Genomic DNA, 11,564 nt, shown 5'->3' on the forward strand with positions numbered 1-11,564 from the left:
TTCCGGAGCTTACCAACGCGGGTAAACAAATCAAAATATTAAAATAAAAAAAAATGAAACCGAAGTCGGCTATGAATAGTAACCGACCCGTCAGAACCCAACCAAATATCAAGCAAACATTCACATCTTGAAACTTAGCATTTACAAGCCAAAGTGGCATACAAAAGTATTCAAAAGTGGATACATGTCTGGTTTGCCAAATCAAAAGGAAAACGGTCCCAAAAGTACATTTAGGGTTTCAATACATGAGCTATACAAAAGATATGTTCAACTAGCTCAATTTGGCAGCCAATTGTCAAATCCAGTCCAAAAGTATTTATTTTCCTGTAAGGAAAACAAAAAGGAACAGAAAGGGGTGAGCTTGCGCTCAATGAGGTACCAGACATATAGCAGTAAAATCATGGCATTTCACATTTAACAAATCAGGTACACATGCCAGATGTAAAGTAAATGAACCAATGATTCAAATCAGAAGGATACAGGTGGCTCTCAGGAGCCAAATTCCCATTAGCATCATCGAAGCTTGATCGAAATAATAGTTGACACTCCGTCAACGCTAAAGGAGTAACCAATACCGTAGACTCCACTTTCTTCGATTCCTTCCACCTCACATACCCCACCGGGCCCGAAATCCAATCAGATCAGAAATGGTAATACTCGAGTATACCTGGAATCAAGGGTCTCAATACCCAAAGATCCCAAAACAGACTACCGTGGTTCGTTATCTAATCGACCAGGCCCTTGCCGGCCCGACTCGAGTAACTGGCCACAGGTGTTGAGCTCAGAGGTCACAGAAAGGTCGTTGGACACAAGATTCCAAACGATGTCAGAACAGATACAGATCTAGATACAGATAACATATACAGATACAGATACAGATAGCAGATTCAGATACGCGTTCAAAATTGGCATATGAACAGACCAGAGAACGAGTGTGATAAAGTAGACCCTCGCCTCCCTTTTATCAAAACAGTATTTGGCTCCAACAGTCATAAATCAAGTATTCAGATATTCAGATATTTCACATAACGGGTAGCAGGTAGTGGAACACTCACCGGGGTCAGTACAGATACCTCCCAAAAGAGAGCTTTAATCACCAAGAAACCCTAAGATAATCCAAAGAAAACAATTGAAGGTTCCACTTTCAAAATCGAGTATACAGAATGCACATGTGAGGCTCGACTACCAGTCGTATGCCTCGCCAAATAATGATTAAAGCAAGGGTGCAAAACATGAATTTTTGGAAACGAAAAGGTAAAATGAAGACCTAGGCTCAAACAACCCAAAAGTCTCTCGCTCAAATCACAAGTAAATCCAACTAGCCTTCAAGTAAAATTTCGGCAGCATATCCCTTGTGTTTACCTAATTTCCAGCCATCATGGCTTCATTATTTCCTCAAATCAGTCCCAACATCTCGTACAAAAATAATCTCATTCCCAAAAGCCGTTCACTAGGCTTAATGGCATTCAAGTACAAAATTTAGTTAGGAAATGACCGGATATGAAAGTCAAGCCCTAAACTATTCAAATAAACACAATAAGACTCGATTACAAGTCATAAACCAATTCTACATACTACCAAAATAGGGTTCCCTAAGCATACACAAACAATAGAGGAAACCAGAAAAATCCGGAAATGATTTAGCTTTAGCCCTAAAAAAACAGTTTTTGTCCTCATTTTGCGGTAATGGTGCCAAAGGCACTACGATTATCGGATGAAGGTGACAAGACCCACTGTTTCGAAGCTAAGAGAGAGGTCTACAACATTACAGAAGGTCACTCAACCCAGTTTCGAGTGTAACCAGGTAAAAAATGCAAGATGCCATACCAGAATCACAAAAACAGATTCACAGAACGCATTCTAGAGGAAACATCATAACTCAGGCTCTCCAAGTCCAAATCCAGAAATTCCAAAACCATCTGAAAGCTAAGAAACAGGGATAAATTTCATCAGAAGGCCTCAACAACCAATTCGGAAGCAATTCCAGCCAAAACAACCAATTACAGGCGCAATTCTTACATTCGGGTAAAACCAGAACAGCAATAGTAATTTCGACTTTTCTCACTCTACGCTACTCCAATTGACCTGAAATTTTGTAGGCACCTCTAAAATGTCATTTCCTACAACTTTCATGTTTTAATCCAAGGCCAATTCGCCCTATAACTAGGAGCTAAAAATTCAGGCAGAATGTTCCTTCACAAAAACCTAATTTTCTGAAATTTCTTCCAAAACAGAAATTGATTGCAATTGTCCACTTTTTCCACCTTCTAGAATCATTATATACCATTTCCAATCATCATAGATAGCCACACAACCATGTTTATATTAAAACAGAAAAATCCCCAAAAATAATAAAACTTCATCACTTCAACCACAAATCAAGAAATAATCCATAATATTGCATCTCATACTACCACTAATCATGATTTAAGCATCAATTAAGGGAGGAGGGTGGTTCTTCACAACTCACCTTAGAAACAAGAGAGAGAGAGCAATAGGTCCTCTTAGCTTTCCAAATAACTCCACAAATCAACTCACTAACACTAATTGAAGAGGTTTTATGGAAGGAATTCAAGATGAAACGGTTAGTTTGTGAGATTGGGCAAGATTGGAGCAAGAAACTTGGAAGCTTTTCTTTATTTTCTTGTAGGAAGAGGTTCGGCCAAGAGGAAGACAAAAATGAGGAATTTTTGGTGAATTTTTTATTTATTTGGTCAATGGTAAGAAAATGAATAGTGGTCTTACAAGTTCCTCCAATCAAATGGTGACACTTGTCACTTATTTAATGCAAGTCTATCACTTTGTTCCCTCTCACATCAATCCAAATAGCTTCCTCTAATTATCTCTTAACACCCGGTAAATTAAACCCAGTATCCGAAACTTAACCTAGTTGGCCGAATTTTTCCGAACTTTTCGCACTAGTGGGTCCCACCTCCGGTATACGCTCTTAATTTCTCAAAAACTATTCGATACTAGAAAAATCATCTAAAAACTATATTTACTCATAAAAATTATCTAGAAAAATTTCCGGATACAGAAAGTGCAGAAAACAAGCCATTGAAGATAAGAAAACCTAGAAAGATAATAAAACCTAGAAAATGGAAAAGTTACGGGTTCTCACACTGAAAAATTGGCAGCTCCATTCCGCTGGGCTCTAGTGGGAAAATTTTTGCATGGAAGACCTCCGTTGGAGGAAATACGTAAGTTCTTTGCGTCGTTGAATCTCAAGGATCATATTTTTGTTGGGCTACTGGATTATCGACATGTTCTCCTCAAGTGTGCGGCGAAAGTGGATCTCAATCGCATTTGGACGCGAGGTCTATGGTAGTTGGGGAAGTTTCCTATGCGTGTCTTCCGCTGGACAAGAGATTTCCACGTTCACAAGGAATCCTCTCTAGCTCCGGTCTGGTTTTCGTTACCGGCGCTGCCGATACATTACTTTGACAAGCACTCGCTGTTTTCCATTGTTTCACAGGTGGGAAATCCGTTGTTCCTGGATTCGGCAACGGCGGCAGCTTCGCGCCCGAGTGTAGCACGCGTTTGTGTGGAGGTGGACTTGCTGAAGCCCCTCTCCACCAGGGTGTGGGTAGCTGTGGAGGGTGAGGTGGGGTTCTGGCAACAATTCGTGCCTAAGGGGCTGCCTTCATATTGCTCTACCTGCTGGAGAATGGGTCACTCGATGGAAGAGTGCAGGAGAAATACAGTGGAGCAGCCTGGACCTCAGTTTCAGCGATAGGATGGGAGGGTGCGGGGTTCGTTGAAACCTGGCGCAGAGGTTGAAGGCCTACCTGTTACCGAGACGCGTGCTGTTGGGGAGGTTCCAGGACCAACCGCTGGGGCTGGGACGGCTTGCATGGAGTCGCTGACTGGTTTGGCAGCGGAGGAGGCGAGTGGGGGCGAGGACAAGAGTATGGAGGTGGGGGAACAGGGGGGCGTGAACAGGCAAGTTGGTGCGGGTGTATCCAAAATAGCAGAACAGGGGATGCATGGGGTGGTTGATATGGTCCAACAGGTGCAGCGGAAGGAGGCATTGAACATAGAGGTAGGGGAACACAGAGATGCGGCACACATGGGTGGCGCAGAAGAACCTGAAGCAGTGCAGACGAAGGAGGCTGTTTTGTTCCCACAGGAGCAGCGCACTTTGCTGCCTACGGCTGGGCAGAATGGGACCAAGAATGCATTGTCTAACGCAGTGGAAGAGGAGCTACAGCAGCCTGATTGTACCCAGGAAATGGGGGGAATGCAACGGCTCCAGGAGGGCAGGATGCGACGATAGCGGAGTTGCACCAAGAGAGCAGCGATGGGAGTGAAGCTGAGAGATATCTAGAACTGCCCCAAGTGGCAGGTAACTTGTCGCCCAGGCTGGTGGCCACGCGAGAGGTGCATCTGAATAATTCCCTTATGGAATTAAACATTGATTCCGTCAGTGAAAATGCCAAGCATGGTCGAAAGGCGAGGGGAAAAGGCATACGTGTTCAGCTTCAATCAGACAGGCAGCTGCGGTCCACAACTGCTATCAATAACTCATTCCAGGTGTTACGCTATGATTAATACACTTCTATGGAATATTAGAGGGGTGTCCAAGGCGCCCAATTTAAGAAGATTGATCAAAATTGTACGTTTGCATGGGGTCCAGTTTGTAGCAATATCTGAGCCAAAATTAGATGTGTCTCGACTTGAGTATATTCGCATGAGGCTATCGTTCGATCATGCCATTGTTAACATATCGGGGGATCTTTGGATTTTCTATTGTTGTCCGTTTGCTTGTACGGTAGTTGGTAACACTAGTCAGCATATTACACTTTCTATCCAACACCCATGGCTGCCGGGGCCCATGATCTTCTCATTTGTCCATGTTGTGTGCTCGGTGGAGGGACGGTGGGATCTTTGGCAAAATTTGTTATCAGATAAGCCTCGCTCCCTGCCTTGGTGTATTGGGGGAGATTTTAACGTCATTATAGATGCTAGTGAAAAAAGAGGAGGGCGTCCATACTCTGTCTCCGAGGGGGTTGAGGTTTTGCCGTTCATGGAGGAGGCCGAGGTATTCGATGCTGGCTTTTCAAGGTCGAGCTTTACATGGTGTAATAATCGGAGGGGACGGGCACGAATTTAGAAGCGACTAGATCGATTTCTAATTAATGGAGAGTGCGCGGATTTGGCCTCGGTGATCTCAGTTGCTCACTTAGCGAGGCACCCATCGGATCATGCCCCGATGAAAATCTCCTTCGCATCAAGGTTGGATAATGGGCCGCGACCTTTCAGATTCTTGAATGTCTGGACATCAAAGCCAGGTTTTTTAGACGTCATTAGGGCCACCTGGGATCGGGAGATACAAGGATCACCATTACGTGTTTTGTGTTCCAAGTTGTTGGCAACCCGACGGGCGATTCAGCATTGGAATAAGCAACACTTTGGAAATATTTTTAATGCTGTGAGAGAGGCGGAGGCCGAGCTTTTGAGGATAGAAGACGGAATGGTAACCTCTGGATCTGCGGAGGACCAGGATGAGCTGCTCAAGGCGCGAGCGGAGCTTAATAGGGCATTAGCGGTCGAAGACCAATTCTGGAGGCAGAAAGCTAGGGTGAAATGGCTTAGGAGTGGGGATCGTAATACAAGGTACTTTCATGCGGTTGTCAAGCAACGGAGAGTGCAGGGGGCGATACACAGGGTGAAAACTTGTAGTGGGTGTGGGTGGAGACGGATGTGGCCATAGCTAAGAAGGCAGTGGATTATTTCTCGAAACTTTTCTCAGGGTCCATAGATACTAACTAGGGGGAGTTGTTGCGATTAATCCCAACAGTGGTCACAGGAGAGGACAACGCACTATTGGAGGAGGCCCCGGACATGGAGACAGTCCGGTGTCTAGTTTTCGCTATGGATGGGGAGAGCGCAGCTGGTCCGGATGGCTTTACGGGAAGGTTCTTTACGTTTACATGGGATGTCATTGCATAGGACGTACATAGAGCAGTGGTGAGTTTCTTCTGTGGGAGTGAGCTGCCTAGATTCATTACCTCGACTTCAATTGCATTGCTTCCCAAAGTATAAAATCCCAAGTGTGATACCCCAACTTTTAGGATACTATTGTTGTTTAGTTTCAAAAGAAAAAAAAATATTATGCTTCCTTTAGTTTATTTTTATTTTAAGATATTGTTTTGTTTTAAAGACTAGAAACCCAAAATTCTAGAAATAAAGTCTAATCAAAACCCTAGTTTCATTTGTGACTGACCGTTTTCTCAAATTTCTCATATTTTAACCGAAACCCTAAATTCAATTTATGGAATTGTAAAACCCTCACGTTTTCTTAAAAATGCCCTTTTTATTAGAAATTATGATTTTATAATAGCCCTACCACCCAATCACCCCACAATAAGTGCAAATGAACATGAAAGTAAAGGTTTTCACTTTTTGTTTTCAAGTTGCAGCAAGTTAGGGTTTTCACGTTTTTCCGTAGGGTGATTCTTCGGTATGGAGTAAGGATCAAATTTGGTACTTAAGAGTGACTTTTAGGTGAGAAATAATATGTGATTAGAAGCAATGATAAAAAGTTAGTGAATAGGAAGTAAAAACCCTAGTACATGTGATTTAAAGAAAAACGGTGCGAACCGACGTGTACCGTGCACTACCGATTGAACGCACCACTTGACCACCACTTTCTTACCATACAAGATCATTATTATTTGAGCAAAATATCTCCTTATTTCCAGCTGGCTTTGACCGAAATTTAGGGCTAAAAATGCAAGGAAAGAAAAAGAAATTTTGGTTGGCTTTGGTGGTGACAAGTGTCACTCACCTATGGCCACTTGACCAAGCCAAAAGTCCAACCTTCTTATCCTCCATTTTGCTCCATTCCCCTTCATTTTTCTGCTGGTTGGCCGAGACAAGAGAGGAGAAAGAGAGAGCAAGAAACAACCTTCCTTCATCTTGAGTTTGAGTCATCCAAGTGAGGAAACAAAATTCTAAACCGATTAATTTGTGAGTTGTGACCTTGGGAAGGTAGGGGAAACAAAAATTTCAAGAGGAGGTGAAGTATTACTCTTGCAAGCTTCTTTTGTTGAGGTATAAAGTCTAACCATGGCTTTGGTCCTTTTATTTTTGCTTAAGTTGTTATATAACTCATATTTTGGTTAGATTAGTAGTTATCCAAGTTGTTGGGATGAATTCGAGGTGATGAATGTAAGTTAGGGTTTGATGATTTTCTGCCTAAACTTGTTGTATGGATAATATATGTTGTATCTAAGCTTATATAAGAGGTTGTGGTGATGATTGGAGCAAGAAATGAAGAAAGTTTCCATTGAAAACGAAAAATTCCAGATTTCTGGAAAAATGTAGCCCTGTTCTGTCCGGTTCCAGTTTGTGATGTTAGAGGCCAAATTAGGCTTAGCATTAAACATTAAAGTTGTAGAGAATGATTTTTTATAGTTTCCTACAAAATTTCAACTCAATCGGAGCAACGTAGCCTGTGAAAAGATCAAAATACCCTCGCTGCCCTAGGATGTTTCCAGTGATCCGTTTTAGACAGTTCATCTAGTTGACCGTGTCTATTCACTATGATCCGTGCTGATTTAGCCATTTGCCAAAACATGAAAGTTTTAGTACTCTGTCTTAGATTTTCAACTCCTCAAAGAATTCCTTAAACGGACTTTGGTAGCCTGAGATATGGCCATTTAAATGTAGTACGGTTAACTAGCTAGTTAGTTGGAAGTCGGTTCTGTGAATTGGGAATTTGACTGGGTTACACTGGAAATTTGACTAAGTGATCTTCATGAAAGTTGTAGGCCTTCGTCTTAGCTTCAAAATGGTGTAATTTTCACCCCAATCCGATAAGCGTAGCTTAGGTTGTGTCCGTTATGCAAAACTCTATCAAATCTGTCTTTTACTAAAGCTCATTTCCGCACTTGTTATTAGTTTGATTTTTGTCCTTGTATTGTCTTGAGCCTATGGAATGGCTATTGAAATTAGATTGTTGTGTGTGTACCTTTGGGTTTGAATGAGGAAAATAATGAAGCCATAAATGGTTGGAAATAGGAAAATACAAAGGGCATGCTGCCCAAATTTACGCTCGAGAACTAGAGAAATATACTTGCGACTTCAGTAAGGGTTAAGAGTGATTACTACTTGAACTATCTAGGATACTTGCTGTAGACACCAAATTTTTGATTTTTTTTAACTTTATTTGTTTAATTAATTTAATTGGTTTATTTGTTTCAATTCTAGGGTTTTTATTTTTATTTTATTTCATTTTGTTCTGGTTTATTTTATTTTTATTTTTGTCTTCATACTAAATTTCAGAAAACAAAAGAAAAAGGAAAAAAGAGAAAAGGGAAAAAAGAGTGAAAATGGCAAGTGGGGAGGCATGCATTTGGACAAGTGTCTCTTTTATGTTATAGACAACTATGCACCTAAGGGGTGAGGTGTTAGGGACACTTGGTAAGTTTAAGGAATTTTTTGGGGAAAGAAAATGAAAAAAAGAAAAGAAAAGATGGGGTTTTTAGGGCCGAAAGAGAAAGAGAGAAAATGGGGGGCTTCGGTTGAAAGGAAAAAAAAGAGTGCTTCATCGGAGGCTAAAAAAAAAAACAGAAGCAAAGAAAGAAACAGAGGAGGGTGCGGCGGATGGAGCAAAAGGAGAAAGCTGAGAGGGCAGTGGCGGCTGAGTTTTTGATCAAGAGCGAAAGAAAGAAAAACAGAGGGAGCAGGAAGGGAGGTCGTGACCTGCAAAACAAAAAGGAAAAACAGGGGAAGGGCCTGCGCAAGAGAAAAAGAGAACGCAGGGCTTCATCTTGGGGACTAAGGGAAAACAGAGGAAACGAAAAAGAAAGAACAAGATGGAACCTAGAAATTGAGAAAAGTTGAACAAGAGGGAAAGTTTTGAAACAGAAATAGAGGAGGAAAGAAAAGATTACGGACGCAGGAGCGACCAGAGGAGGAAAAGTCCAAGGAGGTCTTCATCTGAGGAGCCAGGAAAAGAAGAGAGACATCAAAGCAAGGGGCGGCACAATGAGAGCCCACACCAACTGGGTCACGGCCATCGCCACTCGGCCCACTCCAATCAACCACACCGACAAAACCTACGGCGTCCCTCGGCGGGAGGAGAAAGAGGAAAAGCTTGGTTTTTTTTTTCGTTTGAGAAAACAAAAGAAAGAACGGAAAAGATGAGAGTGTCGGCTGAATCTGGAGGAGATGGAGAAAAACGCAGAAAAGAAAAAAGAAAGCCAGGGGGACAAGTTTTTGGGCTGAGAAAGAAACTGAAAACAGGGAAAGGGGGAGAAGCAAGAAGAGTTTCGGGAAGAAAAGGAAAAAGCCAAGAAAACAGAAAAGGGAGGTCAGCCAAAATAACACAAGGAAACTAAGAATTGAGGGAGGAATTGAAACAATTTCGGCTGTGTAAAGGGCAAGAAATTGAAGAAGAAAGCAACAGAGGAATTGAAGTTTGTAGCCGCCGCCGCTCACTAGATCCGCCTCTGCTCGCCACCACAACGTCGGACTCCACCGCCACCGTCTGTAAATTTCCGTTGTGATAGGCCCCTATAAGTCAGCCTTTTCTTTTACATTCCAGTCCCTTTTCGGAGCATGTCTACCGTGGATTGTGGTGGCAAATTTTCATGTTGGCTGTTCATGATTTTTTGATTGTACATGTTATATGTGTTGATTGGGTTGAATGTCTTGGGTTGCTGGTAAAAATTTCGGGACAGGATATAGCTTCCATTAAGCCGGGAATCGATAATGTTTTTATGCCCATTTGGTGTTCGATGAAATGACCAAGTGAAAGTTTTACTTTAAAAATGATTCATCCGCATTTTGCCGGGAATCGATAATGTTTTTATGCCCATTTGGTGTTCGATGAAATGACCAAGTGAAAGTTTTACTTTAAAAATGATTCATCCGCATTTTGCATATGAATAAAACAAGCGGACTGCCAGTTCAACGTTTGTCATGATTTTTCATGGAAGAAAATGGAGTTGTAGGAAAGGTTCTGACATGCTATTTTTGCATCTTTTCTGTTTTAATCTCTCTTAAATGAACTCGAATTAGTGTCATGAGTTTGGGAGAGATGAAGCTTGTACGAGTTCTAGGAATGACTAGAGTTGAAGTTGAACCTTCTGTTGTTTTCTATCTGCAAAGGAGAATGAAACCGCAACTGAAATTTTGCCCGCTTGAAGAAGATGATTATTTTTCTGTTCTTGTAATTTCAGTCCCGCGATTTCCTATTTCTTTGTAATTTAACCCCTTGATTTGTGTTAATGCTACTATGGCCCAATGGCTTGATCTATTAAAGAACCAGAAAACAAATTTGCAGAATGGTCCTCGGACTTTTCCTTAATTATGTTACAACCCTAAAACTTTTAATTTCTTTCAATTGGATCCCTAATTTAATTGTAAATAGGCCCCTAAACTTTATTTTTCTTTAATTTTGGCCCCAAAACTTTGTTAATTTTGTTAATTAAGTCCCCTCTTCTTTTAACTTCTTAAATGTGGGTTGTTTACATGATTTAATTGATTCAATTTCATGTTTATTTTTATCTTTTGTGATTACTTGTTAACTAAAGTGATGCCTTGACCCTTTCTTTGTTTTTTGGAGGATAAATAAATAAATTCGTTTCATTAGGGCCCCAACTCAAGGGAGGTACATTCTACCCCTTATTTTTACTTTATTTGACCCTATGTGTATTTATGTGATTTATGTGTTAATTGCATGCCTTTTGAATGTTATTTTATTTTATTTATTTATTAATTCGCTTTATTCGTTTTAATTTCGTATATTTATTTTAGTTCATTTTGATCATTTAAAAGGCATTTAAATCCCAAGTTGTAATAGTTAGGTTTATTTTATTTATTTTCATTTCCCCCGTTAGATTGTAGTAGCCCCCCCCAAATGTAATAGTTAGGGTTTTATTTGCTTTATATTTGTCTTGTGTGATTTGCATGCTTACGTGCTATGTGTTACCGCTTTCTTAGGACCTTGCATTTAGATATCATGATTATGTGTTAAGTGTTTATGTGATATTATATGTTTACATGCTTTTATTATGTCTTACATGATTAGTTAGTTATAATTGATGTATGACGTCACCACACTAGTCCAACGCTAGTAGTGGCTGTTCCTGATTTCTCACTAGTCCAACGCTAGTGGAGACCTTTTATTTTCCGATTTCTCACAAGTCTAACGCTTGTGAAAATTTATAGATATGGGCTAGTCCAATGCTAGACCCTTAGGAGCCCTTTGAGCGTTAGATCATGATTGTGTGATAAATTCACTTCATCTCATGCATATTTTTCATTTTTTAGGGTCTTTTATCATTTATTTGCATGATCCCCTTTATATGTATATCCCTCATCCCATATTCTCCCTTATACATATATCCCTTACCCCATGTTCCCCTTATATATATATATTCCTTATCCCTTTGTATGATACATAACATTAGATTTGCATTTCATTTAAGAATTAGAATTAGGATAGTACATTTGTTTGATTAGATTAGGGAACATCCCTTGGATATGGGATATGGACGAGTTTGGCTTTTAGCCATAGCACACTCGTATTCCCTCTATTAAAGGGAAAATTG

Source organism: Coffea eugenioides, chromosome 1, assembly GCF_003713205.1.
Source record: "Coffea eugenioides isolate CCC68of chromosome 1, Ceug_1.0, whole genome shotgun sequence".
Classification (NCBI taxonomy): Eukaryota; Viridiplantae; Streptophyta; class Magnoliopsida; order Gentianales; family Rubiaceae; genus Coffea; species Coffea eugenioides.